Below are 17,311 nucleotides of genomic sequence, written 5' to 3' on the forward strand. Positions count from 1 at the left end.
GGTTCAAAAATTGTTGCCCTATGATGCACCATTTTGACCAGTTAAAGGTCAAGAGAATAAGAGTTTTAGTACCATATTGATATCACAGGTAGAATATTCAAGAATACATCTTAATAAACTGCTTTTAAAATAATAGCAAGATTTTTTAAAAATTATTACCCCAAAATAGAAGATCTCTCTAGCCATATGTTTATTTCCAGTGACATTCAAAGAATTAGACTTAGTATTTAAACTTTTAGTGGGTATGGGAAGGAATACCTTCTCACATTCTAGGATTGAACTCCTTTCCATGGCATGCTCCCAATTCCCATTCCTCTTTCTTCTTTTTTTGTTAAATGTTATGTGCAGATAAAGTCACTTCCATTTCTAAATGCCTGTAATGGATATACTGGATTTAACTGGAATTTATCGGCTAGCAGTACTATTTTATTAACCATGCTTGTTTTGCAATTTTGTATGGCATGTTAATATTGCATGAAAGCTTCATGCCACAGAATTACTTGACATTTTGCAGAGCAGCATAAAAAAGATAGCTATCAACACTAAAGAGTTTATAAAATAAAATTTGATAAAAGGAATGACAAGGCAGAGGCAATTCTGTAAGGTTGAAATACTGAATTAAATGTTGCCCACAAGGACTTTAGAAGTTCAGTTCTTATTGTCTTGAGCAAATTAAGCCAATTGTAATTGAAAATAGTAAAGTATGTATGTATGTATGAAGTATGTATATATGTATGTACACATACAGAGAGACATAGAGTTTTACTATGGTACAAAGTTCCATATTCTTGTGTATTGTGTACTTTATCAGATACATGGTGAATCAACTTCCCCAATGAGTATATATTCTTGCAGTTCAAGATAATGTTTAATACATTGGATAAAGTAAACTATTTTCTACAAATGCTTATACTAAATTAAATTTATTGCCTTTCAAATATTTTGAGTTTTGCAGCAGCAGACTATCATGGCTATAGAAACTTTATTAATGGGAAAATATTCATTTGAACCTATGGAAATAAAGACTTAATTTTTCAGATTGAGGGTGATAAACTCATGGCAATTCTTGAAAGCTGAACAAGGAAACCGTTCAAACAGAACATGAGACAGGAAGTGTTATGGTTAAAATTAAAAACTGAATTGATGCATTTTCTGTACTGTAATACTCTTCTTTGTACATTGTCACAATATTAAAGAACTGGATTGAATTCAAATTAGTCAGGGAAAATCAGCAAATTCAGATAACATTCAGTGACTGGACAGTTTGGGCTTCCATATAGTTATGGGCTTCCATATAGTTAGAAGGGTATAGGGTCTCCTGCTTAAAGGGGGTTGGACTAGAAGACCTCCAAGGTCCCTTTCAGCTCTATTCTGATTGACCGAATGAACCGTATAAAACATGTCTGAAGCAGTTCGTGTGCTATGGCAATAACTTGAAATAATCTTTTAACCTGGTAGAGGGGACTGCCTGAAAGAACATTAAAGCATTGCATCCTTCTGCTTTGAAGCCCAAAATCAGGGAGAAAATTAGGAAAGAAATAAAATCTTAATTTAATTGCAGATCTATCCAAGGAAGATTATTGATATCCATAAGAGCTGTCCATCCGTAGACTCAGTCATAGCAGGGAATTGGATAAACTGAATGGATATAACATACTGTACCTGATGGAAATATCAGGCTTCAATAAAGTTGTCTGTGACCTCAACTAGAGATCCCCAGTTGTATTCCCAAGACTGTGTGGATTTATAGGGTAACAGGAACAATACAGATTTGGTGGGCATTCATAGGGAAACAATACAGATTTTGTGTGTGTTAGCCTAACTTTCTAGAATGGCACAACTTGCCACAGCCAACTCATCACAGTCAACTCATCATGGCCAACTCACTATGAGCCAATGTGCTGTGAAATAATTCAACAATTCAGTTTAATTATTTAAAATAATTAAACAATTGTTTTAATTTTTTGTCATTTACATTTCATTTTGTCCTCCTTTTGCATTCTTTCTTCTGTTCCACCATTTTTTCAATATTAGTATAACTCTTGTTCCGCTGCAAGATGTCCTGCAGCAAGTTGGCTGTGGCAAGTTGGCTGTGGCAAGTTGTCTCAGGCAAGTTGGCCACAGAAAGTTGGTCATGGAGAGTTGGTTGCAGCGAGTTGTCCTAGAACCACAGCTTGTTCCTAGCTACAGGACTTCAAAGTCTCAAATATGGGGGTGGGGTGAGTGTAGCGAGGATCGAATGAAAGAGAACCATGGTTTTTATGCTTCCTACCATACGTCCCCATAATTCCTTGTGCCTTCCATCGATATCCAAGCAGACCTTGATTAATACATTAATATATTATGAAAAACAGTAAAATTGTACAGAGTTAGCATATTTGGTCACTTCTTCAAACATTTTAACATATTTTTTATTTTAGACATTGCTGTCTCAGAGTTCGGAAAATAAAACCCTTCGGTTGATTGATCTTGTAGTCTAAAATGGGCTCTTGCTGATATTGATCCAGTACTGATTCTGACCAGAGATTCTCATAGGTTGTTGGGCTAAAGATTAGCAGGGGAAAAGTTTGGTTTGCAGGAAAGGTCTGTAGTCCTGTACACACATAAAAGTGTGTTTGTGATGTGAAGTAATTGCACAGGATTCTAGTCTTTTTTCTTTTTCTTTTTTGCCACAGTTGTTATGCAAATCACTGCAGTTGTTAAGTGAATTACACAATTCTTATGTGAATCTGGCCTTCCCTGTTGATTTTGGTTGCTGGAAGCTGGCTGGGAAGGTCACAATTGGCAGTCACGTGACCAGGGATGCTGCAATTGTGATAAATAGATGTTGATTGCCAAGTGCATGAATTTAGATCATGTGACTTGAGGATGCTCTGATGGTTGAAAGTGTGAGTGTAAGTCACTATTTTCAGTGCCATTTTAACTTTGAGCGGTCATTAAGTGTAAATGGAATGGAATAAGAATAGAATAGCATAGCATAGCATAGCATAGCATAGCATAGCATAGCATAGCATAGAATAGAATAGAATAGAATAGAATAGAATAGAATAGAATAGAATAGAATAGAATAGAATAGAATAGAATAGAATAGAATAGAATAGAATAGAATAGAATAGAATCGGACGGGACCTTGGAGGTCTTCTAGTCCTCCAGGAGAACCTATACCATTTCAGACAAGTGACTGTCTAGTCTCTTAAAAACCTCCAGTGATGGAGCTCCCATGATTTCTGAATGCAAGCTGTCCCACTGGTTATTGAGCATACATAAATGTGATGCAGTTATATTAAGTGGTCACATAATTGCACTTTTAAATTTGTCTATGTGCATTAAGACTTTGCAGATCATTTGTGCTTTGCAGTGCACAGTGTAAAGCACCTCTTTCTGATTGTTAAAGCACCCCTGTCTTTTTCAGTCGAGGTGGCTGTTTTATAAGTTGCCATTCCTGGTTTTATCTGCATGCGTGTGCATGCGCTTCACTTAACTGGGAGGTGCATATTGAGAACATTCAGGAGCAGTTTCTAAATCTCTATTTTAATAATTCAAATACGATGCTTTGTATGGCTTCTGTATATTCCAAAGCAAGGGTTTCAAAGGATTAACACAAGGCTGTTGAATGTGTTCTTGAAAATTTAGGATATGGACACCTGATTCTATTGCTGTGAATGAAATCCAGATCAAAGAGTTTTAAAATCACTTTCTACTTGCAAATTCTAAATCTCAGCATGAATGTACTTTTAGCAATTGATGCATTTGTAACTGAAAAATAATGTTTCCCCCCACTTATTTTAATTCTTTCTGGGATTAGATTCTTACTGTATCATTATAACAGGGAAATTCATTGTTCAAAATAAAATCTCAAATATTAATCCCCTCAGCACAGAGAGATGTAATAGTTACACTCAATATGAACTTGCTTCACTTAAACAGAGAAAAACAAGTTGCATATTATTCAAGAGCAAAAAGATGATACATCTAATTTAGTTTTAAATATACATTGTAGAGAATGTGTGATATGGAAAACACTACTTAAAAGACCACAGGCCCCCTTTGGGATGCGCAGGCACTATATAATATTTTAATCTTAAAAGAAAATCTTGAAGTCAGTTGCAATTACTTTTATTTTTCTTTCACTGAAATCAGAATGCTTACACTGTATTCCCAAAGCCTCTTCTTCTATTACAAAAGGTTTTACTTAGGGATCAGCTGTTAGTGGGGTACATATTGTTGTGTAGTGAGTTCTTTGGAGGCAATAAGCGAGTCGAGAGGTTGCAAACAGGAACATTGCTTTATTGAGGCAAACAGGAACAGAACTGAAACAGAGACTTCTGCGCAGCTACTTATACGGTTGGCCCTAGGCGGCGGCCAATAGGTTTAAAGGAACCCATTCCCGCCCCAAATCATCCAGTGATCTTCTTGGAGACAGCAAATCTGGCTAATCAGTGACCATTATACAGACCAACCAATTGAGCAACCTTAAACAGCATTCAAACAGACACGTGAAACAGTTCAAGTAAAATCCCAATACGTTACACGTAAGTTTGATTATACTTTGCTGGGAGATTGTGTTGCAAGTTTGCAAGGCTAATCTCATTTGAAAATATTTCCCAAGTTAAAAATAGCTCCAGATTTCTACTTATTGTGCCATACAAACTGAGATTTGTTAGAGAGGTCGGAAGGAAAGGAGAGGCAGACTAAATATTTAAGTCATATATTCCATTTGCATGGTTTAACCTGGATTAACTTTTTAAAGTGGACAATCTATGTATATTCTACAATATATTGAACTGTAACATTTAAAATGCTTTCTGGAACAAACAACATCATTACTTCTGCTGCCACTTCATAATAATTTTCTAAGGAAGGCCATATGTTCTTGATTAATTATCCTAGAGTTCCCTGGAAAACTGTTTGAAAACTATTGTTCAGCATTATGTAGAAATGTCAGTACTGTATTTCAGATTAATTTAAAACCCTAATCTAGGAATTGGAATGCTTTTGTTTTGTTGAGACATTTCCCATTCTAGAGTCATTCTAGAGTCATTAGATTAAAATGATCTTGAATTTCCATCAATTGGTAAACAAATCACAATGTCATATAAAATTATAGATGACTTAATTGGGTATTTGCTAATATAGCGTGAGTCTTCTTTGCTATAACTGCAAACACCACTGCATATTTGTGTTAGTTTTACAGTTCTCCACTGCTTTGCATAAATCAAAGCTCTAACGTTAGGCCCTTGATTAAGTCTAAATTGCTTGGATCTGAAGGATTTACTCAAATTTTATATAATTTTGTTATGGTTGAATTTAGAGCATATCAATGATTAAGAACAAAATTAATAAAACAAGTAAGGCAGGACTCGGCCTAGGTCTGCGTATAGGCATAATGAAAATACTATTTTTAAAATTTTAAGTATTCAAAAACTAGTGTCAGATGGAATAGTGGCTTCTGTTTTGTCTCTAATAAAATATTTACTGGCACTGTTTCAAATCTTAACCTTGGATGTTGATAGAAATCAGTCTGTCATGCTAGATGAAGCAATTGAGTCAGTACCCAAAATGCCTGGGGTTATTTGGACATGTAGATGGAGACATGCAGTGATGATTGAATTTGAATTTGTTATGAGAGCAAGTGTTCATTTATTTACCAAAGAACAAAAATTACCTAAGCTTAGGAATGTAAGATAGTCTGCACAGATGGTAATTTAGCTGCAGTTATTGAGAGGTGTTTTGTTTTGGTTTTTTCCTTGATAGTCACAGTTTGTAATATACATGAAATACAGTTTCTCTTGCCTTTAGGGCATATGATTAGTTCAAGGGAAGATTCCATGGCAGGTGATATATTTTTTTATAAAACCTGCAGGGTTTTTCCAAATATGAACAGATAATCTAGAATCTCCTTGTCTGTTTATTAAAAAGAAATAAGTTCCTATAAATAAAAAATGAACTTCATGTGTTGAAGGAAAATATTTCCTGATTACAATTAGGGAGGACCAAATTGGTTTAGTGACACTCTTGTTCTCTGATTCCATAAACCAGACATGTCAAACACAAGGCCCGGGGGCCAGATCCGGCCCGCGAAGTGGTTTCATGTGGCCCGCGAAGCCATCCTGGAAACAGTGAGGGAACGGCCCCCACTGCCTTGGCCCTGGCCCAGAGACCCTCCTTCTGCCAGAGACCCTCAGATCTGTCCCACTCCTGCCCAGGCCCCCATAGGCACCCTTGATGCAAACGATGTAGAGCTGGCCATGCCCACCCAGTAGGCCATACGCACTCTAGCCACGCCCACCCAGTAGGTCACGCCTACCCCTGGCCATACCCACCCGGCCCCCTGAGGGCAACCGTAATGCTGATGCGGCCCTCAATGAAATTGACTTTGACACCCCTGCCATAAACTCTTTGTTTCTTTTATTTAGTGCAGGGGTTCCCAAACGGGGATGCTCACACCCCTTGGGGATACGAGACAATATTCCAGGGGGTGCAAAAAGTTGGGTTTTCAAAATTATAGTGTATATGCATAATTTGTTGCTGTTATTTTGAACTTTTGTAAGGGGTACGATAATATATCAGAACCATTCTAACGGTGCGGGGTATAAAAAGTTTGGGAGCCTCTGATTCAGTGAATCTAACTCCACAGAAAGTTGGGGTGATGGAGAGTATGAAAATATTATGGGTCAGTATTATTGCTCACCTGGGAAGATACCAGTTTCTTTGCATCTCCTCCTCCTCCTCCTCCTCTTCTTCCTTTTCTTCCTCCTTTAGCTAATGCAGAGTACAGCAAAGCATTTGGGATGATAGAATTCCCTATATTTTCATTTATGTAGATCAGGGGTGTCAAACTCACCGCATCACTTGTCATGACTTTTTTCCCCTTGCTGGAGCTGGGGTAGGTGTGGCTTCTGCGTGACGCACCCAGCCTGTAGGCCGGCAGTTTGACACCCCTGATGTAGATCATTACATTATTAGTAGTTTTATAAGCCAAGGTTAACAGTGCATTGCCTGCAGGTATTGTAATGCACACAACCCTATTGATATCCTAGAACCCCAAAATAAAAAAGTACAATGGCAGAAATTTCACAAATATTTAATATTCTGACCTAATTTTTTGTTTGCAAAATTGTGGGTAAAAACAAAATTATATCATTAGATTTCAAGCAAAAATAGCAAAACGCTGTGACACATGTCAGTCTTCTAAGATTTGTGTTGTGTGTGGGTATGTTTGTATATGTTCGTATGTACAGGGAGAGAAAAAGAGAGAGATTGTGAGAGACTGCTAGTTTACTGCAGTAATTGAAATGCTAGCCTATGAGCTCTAGTCTTCCCTTAGACTAGAGAAACTATCTGGTTCACTTTGGGTCGATTATTTTTTCTTAAACTTAGGAGAAGAAAAAACCTCAGTCTACCAGTTTGTATTGGACCAGTGTTGTAGATTATGGCCTGGAATCTTTTCATAGACTGACATTATTCAAAGTCTCTCTCTCTCTCTCTCTCTCTCTCTCTCTCTCTCTCTCTCTCTCTCTCTCTCTCTCTCTCCCTCCCTCCCTCCCTCCCTCCCTCCCTCTCTCTCTCTCTCTCTCTCTCTCTCTCTCTCTCTCTCTCTCTCTCTCTCTCATATTTTAGGGTAGCAGTACCCACCATATTTTGGGAACTGTTAGATTAAATGCAAGTATTTTTTTCCCTTTTGCTTTGGGGATAAGATAGGCAGTGACTGAAAATGCATTGCATGAAAATACACATAGCCATTTATTTTACAGTGGGAAATGAAATATATAATATTTTCCTTAACATCCCTATGACATTTTATTTAATCCCTTTGAAATGTCGATGACAAATTATAGGCTTAGACTTGAGAATGACAGTAATATCTGCAGCAACTAATCCAACCTGATTTACTTCATAAGAATATCTCCAACATTTGTACTGAGAACTGACTCTGTAACCAATTAGTTGATTTGACCTTTGCCAGATTTTCTTATTTTCCTCAGTCATAAAAATAGACAGCTGTAGTCGTTGACTAGAGGCATGTATTGTTGAAAGGAAAACTCTTATGTCACAATAGATGAGGTTGACAGAGTAGAAAAAATCCTGTTCAATCTATTTAATAGCTTCTGTTTTCTCACGGATAGCAAATGATAGAAAACTGATACATACATTGTTCATCTGGGCATGGATAAAATACAGGCAACTGTTTTGTGTCGCTTGATGATTTTGTACTAACTTGTGGATACCCTGATAAAAGCTTCTCCAATCAAAATCCTAGTGGGAGACTTTGGGAGATACCAAATTTGGAAAGGCTACACTAATATAAAAAGTACATGCAAACAACAAAAGAGACATATCACAATAGGCAGATGTTCGTTCGGACTTTTTCCAACTCATTATTTCTGGGTCTTCCTCCGAGTAAAATAGAAATCTTATTTTTGGAAAGACTAGTACTTTCTAAATAAGAATGTGCCTTTTGATGGGTAGGATCAAGCTGGATGTGGTAATTTTCAGTTTGCAGTTTTATCTATAAGAAATAAATGTTTACAGGAGACAGGGGAAATCATTCTGGGATTATAGCTTGAGGGCAAAGATTTTTTTTTTCTCCACTGCATCACATATTACTTGCTGTTTGCAAAGGGACGAAAACTCTCACTGATACAAATTGGGACTTTTCTTACATTGTAATTACCAGATACTAGTGGTAGGACAATGGAGCTGCCCTTTTTTTTCATCTGCCATGGTCCCAGTCCAGGGGTAGGCAACCTTGGGTTTTTTATGACTCGTGGACTTCAACTCCCAGAATTCCTGAGCCAGCATGGCTGGCTCAGGAATTCTGGGAGTTGAAGTCCACGAGTCATAAAAGAGCTAAGGTTGCCTACCTCTGTCTCAGTCCAATCCCACTCTTGCTAGCTAGGGATTGGAACCTCAGATAAACAGCGATAAACTTCATGTCCACTATGGCCCAGTTTCAACAGACATCTTTCCTTTCCAGCTGTCACCTGGCAGCAACCATTCCATCAAACTGAGGAGCCGGATGGCTATTACATAGCTCTGCTTGCAGCTTTCACAACATTAGGTTAAACGTTTGGGGGTTTTTTTTAAAAAAATTTTTTAAAGAACCCGACCTTCCTAAAACATTTCTGATGAATTGAATCCTAGCATTAATTTTTGACATTTGGTGGTTACCACATAAAAAGACGTGATTCACTAGATGCAGCAATGGCATAATCTTTATTTCTTAAAGAAAACAATTATTTTCTTGTAAGTCTGACTTCATTGAGTATTATTCATGAGAAATATACCTGACATAACACAAGTGTTTTTACAAAAGAGTTCATCTTTATATAGAAGCTTAAAATTCTCCACATTTGAAATATTTGAAAAAAATTGAAAGAATTTATCTTGCAACACTTGAGTGATTAACTGTAAAAATTCCATGGCTCTGTTGTCATGAAAAATAATTGTTTTACATTTGTTTTCTAATCTGCACACATTATTTTAACTGTCTCAAGATAACTCAAATGGTGATAAGAAGCTTAGGAAAATGGCATCGGCTCTAAAAATAAAATGCCATGGTACATTGTAGTAATTGAATTTCATTCATCTCAATCTTTTGTTTTTATTTTTTTGCATAATTAGGCCAAAGTTTTGCCAAAAGGCTGAAATCATTACTTCAAAATATTAAAATTGAAAAAGAGGATAAACAAGTCTGTGTTTTCATTATTTATTTAAATGCAATATTTTTAAACTGTTCGGCTTATTTATTTGCTAATAAATGTTCTGTTCACCTGATGGTATCTTTATAATATTAGCAAGACTCAAGAATGTGAACCAGTTCTTTTCAGACAAGTCTAGATGACTTTCACTGCAGAACTGAAAGGATGGCACTAAATAGAACCTGAATGTGGAATTCAGTAAATGTTATGAAATTAAGGGTACATTAAGGGTACATATTTCAAACGAGAGCAGATTATATATATAATAGTCCTTCGGGAGAAGGGCGGTATACAAATTAAATTAATAAATTAATAATAAATAAATATGTAAATTTTAAATTGCTAACAAAGAATTAAGGGTTGTTAGCAATTTAAAATTTACACAAATATGAGCTGTCACTGGTGTGACTACTGCCTGTCGATGGCCTTCAGGTTAGGCTGACACAGGAAATAAAGATTTGTCCCATGTTTGGGGCCTAAAATAGTTAACAAGCATTTGACACACACACACACACACACACACACACACACACACACACACACACACACACACATATATATATATATATATATATATATATATATATATATATATATACATACATACATACATACATACATACATATACATATACATATTACTGCTTATTAAAACCTGTAAATTACCAGATGTATTAGTGCTTATTGTTGCTCTGGAAATGTATAATCATGACTAATTTATATTCCATATTTAAAATAGCACCTTCTAAGACTTATTGGAATGGTATTTCTCTACATTTTGCATAGACTATTCTTATGTGTTCCCAATTAGACAATGACATTTTCAGGAGAGACCGTTCTGAAGATGCTCCTGCATCCCAGAGGGTTCTTACTGAACATGTGTTAGAGACCTTTCCCTTACTTAATTCCCAAAGTGTGAGATGTACTGTTGCACTTAACTCCACTATTTCTATCAGAAGATCAGTTTTTTTCATCCATAATTATTTTAAAGTGGATTTAGCTGTCTTGGTTTTATTTATTTATTTTTCAATTCTGTCTTTTAATGATTTGACCCATGTTGACTGCCTTTGAATGGAAAAGTATTAAATATTCTTTCCCTGTTGTACAAAAAAAATATCTACGTAACCCCCTAAGCTGCACAACTAGAAAATGCAACTAAAATGCAACAAGTCAATCTCTGAATTTGAAATATCTGATTAGAAATATGTATATATATTGATGGATGGAATTAGCTTTATATATTTTCTTACACTTTTTCTATTGCTTTTTAATTAACAACAAAAAAGTACTTTAAGAACAAAGTAGAAGAAACATGATACAGAGGTAAAACCAGTATGATAAATCATTTTAACAATACTTACAATTCTACATACACTTATTTAATATAAACATAATTCAAATATGTGTGTATTTATTATTAAATTTATATACCTTTAGGGTATATTTTTAACTTTTTGTAAAAAATGATTCCCATATTTCATTATATTTATCGAAAGTCATTGTCACTCGGAATCTGCTCGTAGGGGGCAAGTACAATCAAGACTTCAATCGGTTCAGTGAAAGAAGCATACTGTACATTTATCTTTCTACTGGTGCAATATTAGTCTTGTGGTCGTAGCAAGGTCACAGAGAATCCATTTTCGTTCTCTTGTCGTCAAATTTCATGTAGGTAAGTGATTCAAGGGAAAATTAGCTTTTGTCACTATTCTCCCCCAAAACTTAGTAAGTATAGGACATGTGTTTTTAAAAAGTATTATCCTTGTTACGTCTCCAGCGAAGTGCTGTTTTTGACAGTCCTTTTGTATTCAAATGTAATGGAGTCCAATAAATTCTAAATATTGTTTTTTGTTGTATAAGTCATAATTTGAGGTCCATTGATACTCTTGGTATAAAAGTTAGGACATTCTCCCATTGTCTAGATAATATAGGAACCTCTAATTTTTTATTTTATTCATTTTCATATCTCTAGGTATCTACAAACATTATACAAACTGATATTATGGCTTTTTTTAGTTTTAAAGGCTTTAACTAGTTGTTTTACTATCTCAGGTGTCCCTAAAGCTGAAAATGCTGCTGATAACCTATGTTGTAGCTATAAATATTGCCATTGGGTTGCTAAATGAAATTTATTTCTTAACACAGAATATGTTAAACATTCATCTTCTTCATCATTCAGTTGGTCCAAAGTCAATATCCCTGATTCCATCCTATTGTTTCAAATCACCATCTTTTTCCCAGTTTTTAAAGCTAGTCAAGCTGGTATCGGGGAAAAGAGTCAATTCTTTTTTATTACACATTCCATTCCATAACTTTTTAACCTGATAGTTGTTTCCAGGGATGATAGGTTGTAGTATTTTAATATATTTACCGGTAATACTGTCCATCCAACCAAAGGTGTTAAATCGGTATATTCCAGAATTGCCCAAATCAGAAAATTTAACACCAATCGTTAGCTTCCAGTATTTAATACTTAACAATAGATAAGCGTGATGATATAACTTTAAATTCAGAGAATTGAGTCCTACCTAATTAATTTTACTTTCTGTTAAATATATTCTCAGAATCAAAGAACGTCAAAGAAATTATTCCTAGATTTAAGATTTGTATTTTGAGAGGAATTCCAATTTACGTATCAGGAAAATATTTTCAGAAAATAAATTATTTAACTTTATAGATACTGTTATGTTCTTTAATACTAGTCACTATTCCTGTGCAGAACTTTAGAAATGCAGCTGTGAGATAACATAGCACATAAAATCAGCAATATGTGTTGGCTCATTAAATGAGCTGTTTGTATTTTTATGGGATCCAGCTGGCTCCCCACGACTAACTCCTCTGTCTTGGCATCTTGCCCCCCTGCTCTCTTTATAGTATACACACAGAGATTGGAGAGAAACTGTGTTTTGAAAGAAATTTCCTTTGCAGTACCAGTCTGTCTTTAATAAGCGTTGTTGCTCATTATTTTGTAAAAGGTAGTAGAATGCATTCAGCCAACATGCCTTCCCAACATTATTAAGCAATTCTTTGGGGTAATGCTTCTGATGGACAGATAACCCATTTCCAAACATTGAAATATGTTCATACAGGTTTTGATTGCACTTTTCATAAGGGGTTTTGAAACATGCATTTGTTGTTGGTTTTCTTGGTAAAGATTTTAGGATGAATGTGAATTTGAAACAAAACAGTCAAACACCAGGAAAGAGACAGAAAAAAAGCAATCTGGTTAGTGGAAAAAGCCAAGAGGAAAAGAGAAGCCAAAAACCAAAGATCTCTGGAAGGAGCTTAACAAAGAATTTCAGAAAGCTGTTGGAAGAAAAAGAAATCAATATTAAAATGGCATCTGTAAAGATATCAAAGATGGAAACTTACACAGAAAAACAAGGGAAAGCCTTCCAAAAGATCTCTGAACTCAGAAGGAAGCTGTGATTTTGAATTGGTAGGCAATTGTCATGGCAGATAACCAGTGCTTTTTTTGTAAAAGAAAAAGGTGCCGGAACTCACACATGTCATACAACCCACCTTGCCTACCCTACAAGGTTCCATCCAAAAAAGGTGCCGGAACTCTGTTCTGAGTGTTCTATGACAAAAAAAGCCCTGCAGATAATACTCAATTCAAAGAAGGTCAAATAAAAATGGAAGGAATATACTGAAATTCTGTTTGGTAGAGACATAAACATCTGAGGATGCCTTAGAATATATATTCTCTGTTTACAATGCATCTAGTAAGCAATAGAAGAAAAATTAGTAAAGCTTCTAATCAAACGACACCAGTAAATCTGGAGAACAACACAGTGGCCAATAGATTGGAAGAGGTCAGCCTATGTGTCAGTAGCAAAGAAAGGAGACAATGTGTGCAAACTGTCATATAACTCCCTTAATGTTACATACTATAAAAATAATGCTTAGGATCATCCAATGCAAATTATAGACCTACATGGTCTATATTTGATACCAAATATTCAAATTTGTTATAGAAAAGGCTAAGAAACAAGACACATTATTGCTAATGAACCCTGAGTAATTGAGAAAACCGAAGAATACCAAAAAGATGTTGGTATGTCCTTCAATAAGAGCTTCAGTTGTTTTTACCATGTGAACCTGTGGAAAGTCCTTATGAAAATAGAAATCCTAAAACATCTCATTGTCCCATGTGAAACCTATGCACAGGAAAAGAAAGCAACAATCGTTTGGACTTTTTAAAAATCTGCTATGGAGATGCCACTATAAGTATAACAAACTTTTTTCAATGCCAATTAGAGGATTTAATGATGGGCTGCATGTAGTTTAACTTGGACTCCGATTTTTAATGTTTATGGTTTTCTTTTATTATTGATGTTGATTTATTTGTTGCTTGGGAGTTGTTCACAGTTCAATATAAGTTGAGCACCTATATAAATTTTATAAATAAACAAATTGTAGTGATTGTGGTACTAAAACTGGCAAGTTACTTGATTGGTTCACCACCATTCTCCATCCTAACTCTGTCAACTGGAATTGCATAAATTTTTCAGGATTTAAATTTGTGTAGCATAGAAGTTAATAGTGGAAAAGTGCAACTGTCACAAATACATGCACAGTGGTTAGAATGCAGTATGACATCAGATCCTCCCCAGCTCAAAGTCTTCCATCCTTCCAAGGTCAATAAAATGAGGACCCAGATTGTTGGGGTCAATATGCTGACATTTGTAAACCGTTCAGAGAGTGCTGTAAAGCACTGTGGAGCTGCATATAAGTCTAATTGCTATTGCTATTGTTAATGAATCTCGCTTCGCCTATTAATTTTGTTTGTTGGAAGCCCAGTGGGAAGGTTATAAATGATGATCACATAATCCCGGGACAGTGACCATGTGACCATGGGGATGTTGCAAAAGTTGTAAGCCTGAAAACCAGGCATAAGTCATTTTTTTCACTGCTACTATAACTTCAAACAGTCACTTGAACATTTCAAACTCCTTTATACTGTACATCTTTGACAATTTCTCAGCCTTTGAACACCAACAAAAATCATCTTATAAACATTTTATTTCAAATTGTAATTCAGTGTAAACTTCAAACCATTAGTCCACATGGGAAATGAAAACAACCTTCCATTTTCTGAAAGTGTACATTGTAGCTTTTCAATTAAGATATGTTTGAGTAAAATATGAAAATTATAATTGAGAATTTGTAGAATAAACTTCTAAAATAAGTGAATAATATGACCCCTAATGCAGATTTTTTTTTGAAGACTTGCTTCTCTTATTGTTTTAGTATTGTCTGTCATCACCCATGGCTTTTTCGTGATTACTTTAAGGCACTAATACTGTGTTTTCCATTAGCAGCCTTAGGCTATAATGCATCTATAAAATCAACTCCATGCTTCATAAATGATCTTAAATTATTTATATCTGCCGCATTCCAAAATGTCATGCACCAAAAACTTTTATAATATTGGCCATTCTTGATGCTGTAAATTATATAGAAAGATGTAGAATGCCAGGCTCTACTCTGTTCAGTGTTTTGGAATCACAGGTACTAATGTATGCTTATTATTGCTTTTTTGTTATCTACATGCAGTTAGTAAAGTATGGTAAGATTTCTCAAAATATCTAAGCCAGACAAAGCTTATTTGCTGTTTTGAAGGTATGTATGTAAACAAATAATATATCATAAGAATATTGTGCTGGTTGAGAATTATTTGAGTTGCGATCTATCACATATAAAGACAGCAGGTTGGGGAAGATTTGATTAACGAAACTGTCCGTGTTAGTTTTATGCTAGATGCGTTGTGCAGAAGGGGAAAAAACTTAAACTGCAAATTAGCCATGAGATGGATTTAGGGCCCTCCTCCTTATTTCCTTTCTTCCCTACCTGCTTGGAGTATTACCACAATGTGGGTAACATAGGCTAAAATATGGTGTGCCTTCTGTTTAGAGGTGTGTGTTTTTTACTGTTATCAATTGACATGTTACTCAATATTTAGTTGTCATTAAATATTAAATAAAAATGATTAGAGCTTGCCACAGCTTCAGGTTGATTTTCATCCAGTCAGTATCTCAAGACCATTGACTTTTAGGGATGGCAGGAGGGCTGGGCAATTAAGAGTTATAAAAGAAAGTACAGTAAATGGACTCTTTCCCCTTTCTGCAGACATATCTATACTCACTGTTGTTTTGTTTAATTTAACAGGCATCTAATCCTAAATCAGGGTGAGGATTGTGACAGAAATTGTTATATTGTCATGTGTAATTATCCATAGAGGGCTGAAGATCCCATTTACTAAAGAGAAAAGGACAGATAATAAAGAGATTAAAAGAAATAAGAACTTAGTTACTTATGCACTTGATTGATATGCTACCTTTCTGTTTGAAAAGAACATTCCGGGTGGCATAACATTTTTTTTGTTATTTTAATAACCAGATAGAGACTTGGAAGAGTGGTATATTTAAAATCTATAATAATATTAAACATAACTCTTAAAGATACCTAAATATAATGGCCTCATGATAAAATTGGTTTATATATATTTTTAAAAAGATCAGGGTATAATATATGTCATACTTTTAAAATCATAATGATAAAGTATTTGAAAAAACTATGCCAAAACAAATCTAGAAGTATGGGGGAAACTGCAGGTTATGGATATTAATTAAAAGTCATTATTGTGTTGTTGTTAGCTGCGAAGTCGTGTCCGACCCATCGCGACCCTATGGACAACATTCCTCCAGGCCTTCCTGTCCTCTACCATCTTCTGGAGTCCATTTAAGCTCACGCCTACTGCTTCAGTGACTCCATCCAGCCACCTCATTCTCTGTCGTCCCCTTCTTCTATTGCCCTCGATCTTCCCCAGCATTAGGCTCTTCTCCAGGGAGTCCTTCCTTCTCATTAGGTGGCCAAAGTACTTGAGTTTTAGCTTCAGGATCTGGCCTTCTAAAGAGCAGTCAGGATTGATCTCCTCTAGGACTGACCGGTTTGATCGCCTTGCAGTCCAAGGGACTCGCAGGAGTCTTCTCCAGCACCACAGTTCAAAGGCCTCAATTCTTTGGCGCTCAGCCTTTCTTATGGTCCAACTTTCACTACCATACATTGCAACTGGAAAGACCATAGCCTTGACTATACACACTTTTGTTGACAGGGTGATGTCTCTGCTTTTTAGTGTGCTGTCTAGATTTGCCATGGCTTTCCTCCCCAGGAGCAAGCGTCTTTTAATTTCTTGGCTACAGTCCCCATCTGCAGTGATCTTGGAGCCCAGGAAAATAAAATCTGTCACTACCTCCATTTCTTCCCCATCTATTTGTCAGGAATTGAGAGGGCCAGATGCCATTGTTGTGTATGTAAATAGTTAGCAATAAGCCATAGAAGATATTGCAAACACTGTGCAGCTTTGCAAGGTTTAAAGCGGGAAAATAAGGTGCAATCATTGGACGCCACAACCAAGGAGCGGGAAAACAGACAGTTTGTATTGGTTACAGTTCAAACGCTTTCTCTATAAAAGGGTTGCAACATTTGACATTTGACAGTTGACTTTGTGTATTCAATAAACTCGTTCAGTGTTAACCACTCTGAGTCCTCGTCAATTCGAACCAAACAACTGGCGACGAAGGTGGGATTGACAGAAGACCAGAGATTAG

General features: G+C 35.8%; 1 protein-coding gene across 2 annotated transcripts in view; it reads left to right on the forward strand.

Moving 5' to 3' along the window:
* MARCHF3 (membrane associated ring-CH-type finger 3) overlaps positions 1-17,311 on the forward strand; it is a 139,426-nt gene that overhangs the window by 18,022 nt on the left and 104,093 nt on the right. The gene's annotated exons all lie outside the window — the stretch shown is intronic.

The sequence above is a fragment of the Vipera ursinii genome, assembly GCF_947247035.1.
Source record: "Vipera ursinii genome assembly, chromosome: 2".
NCBI classification, from domain to species: domain Eukaryota; kingdom Metazoa; phylum Chordata; class Lepidosauria; order Squamata; family Viperidae; genus Vipera; species Vipera ursinii.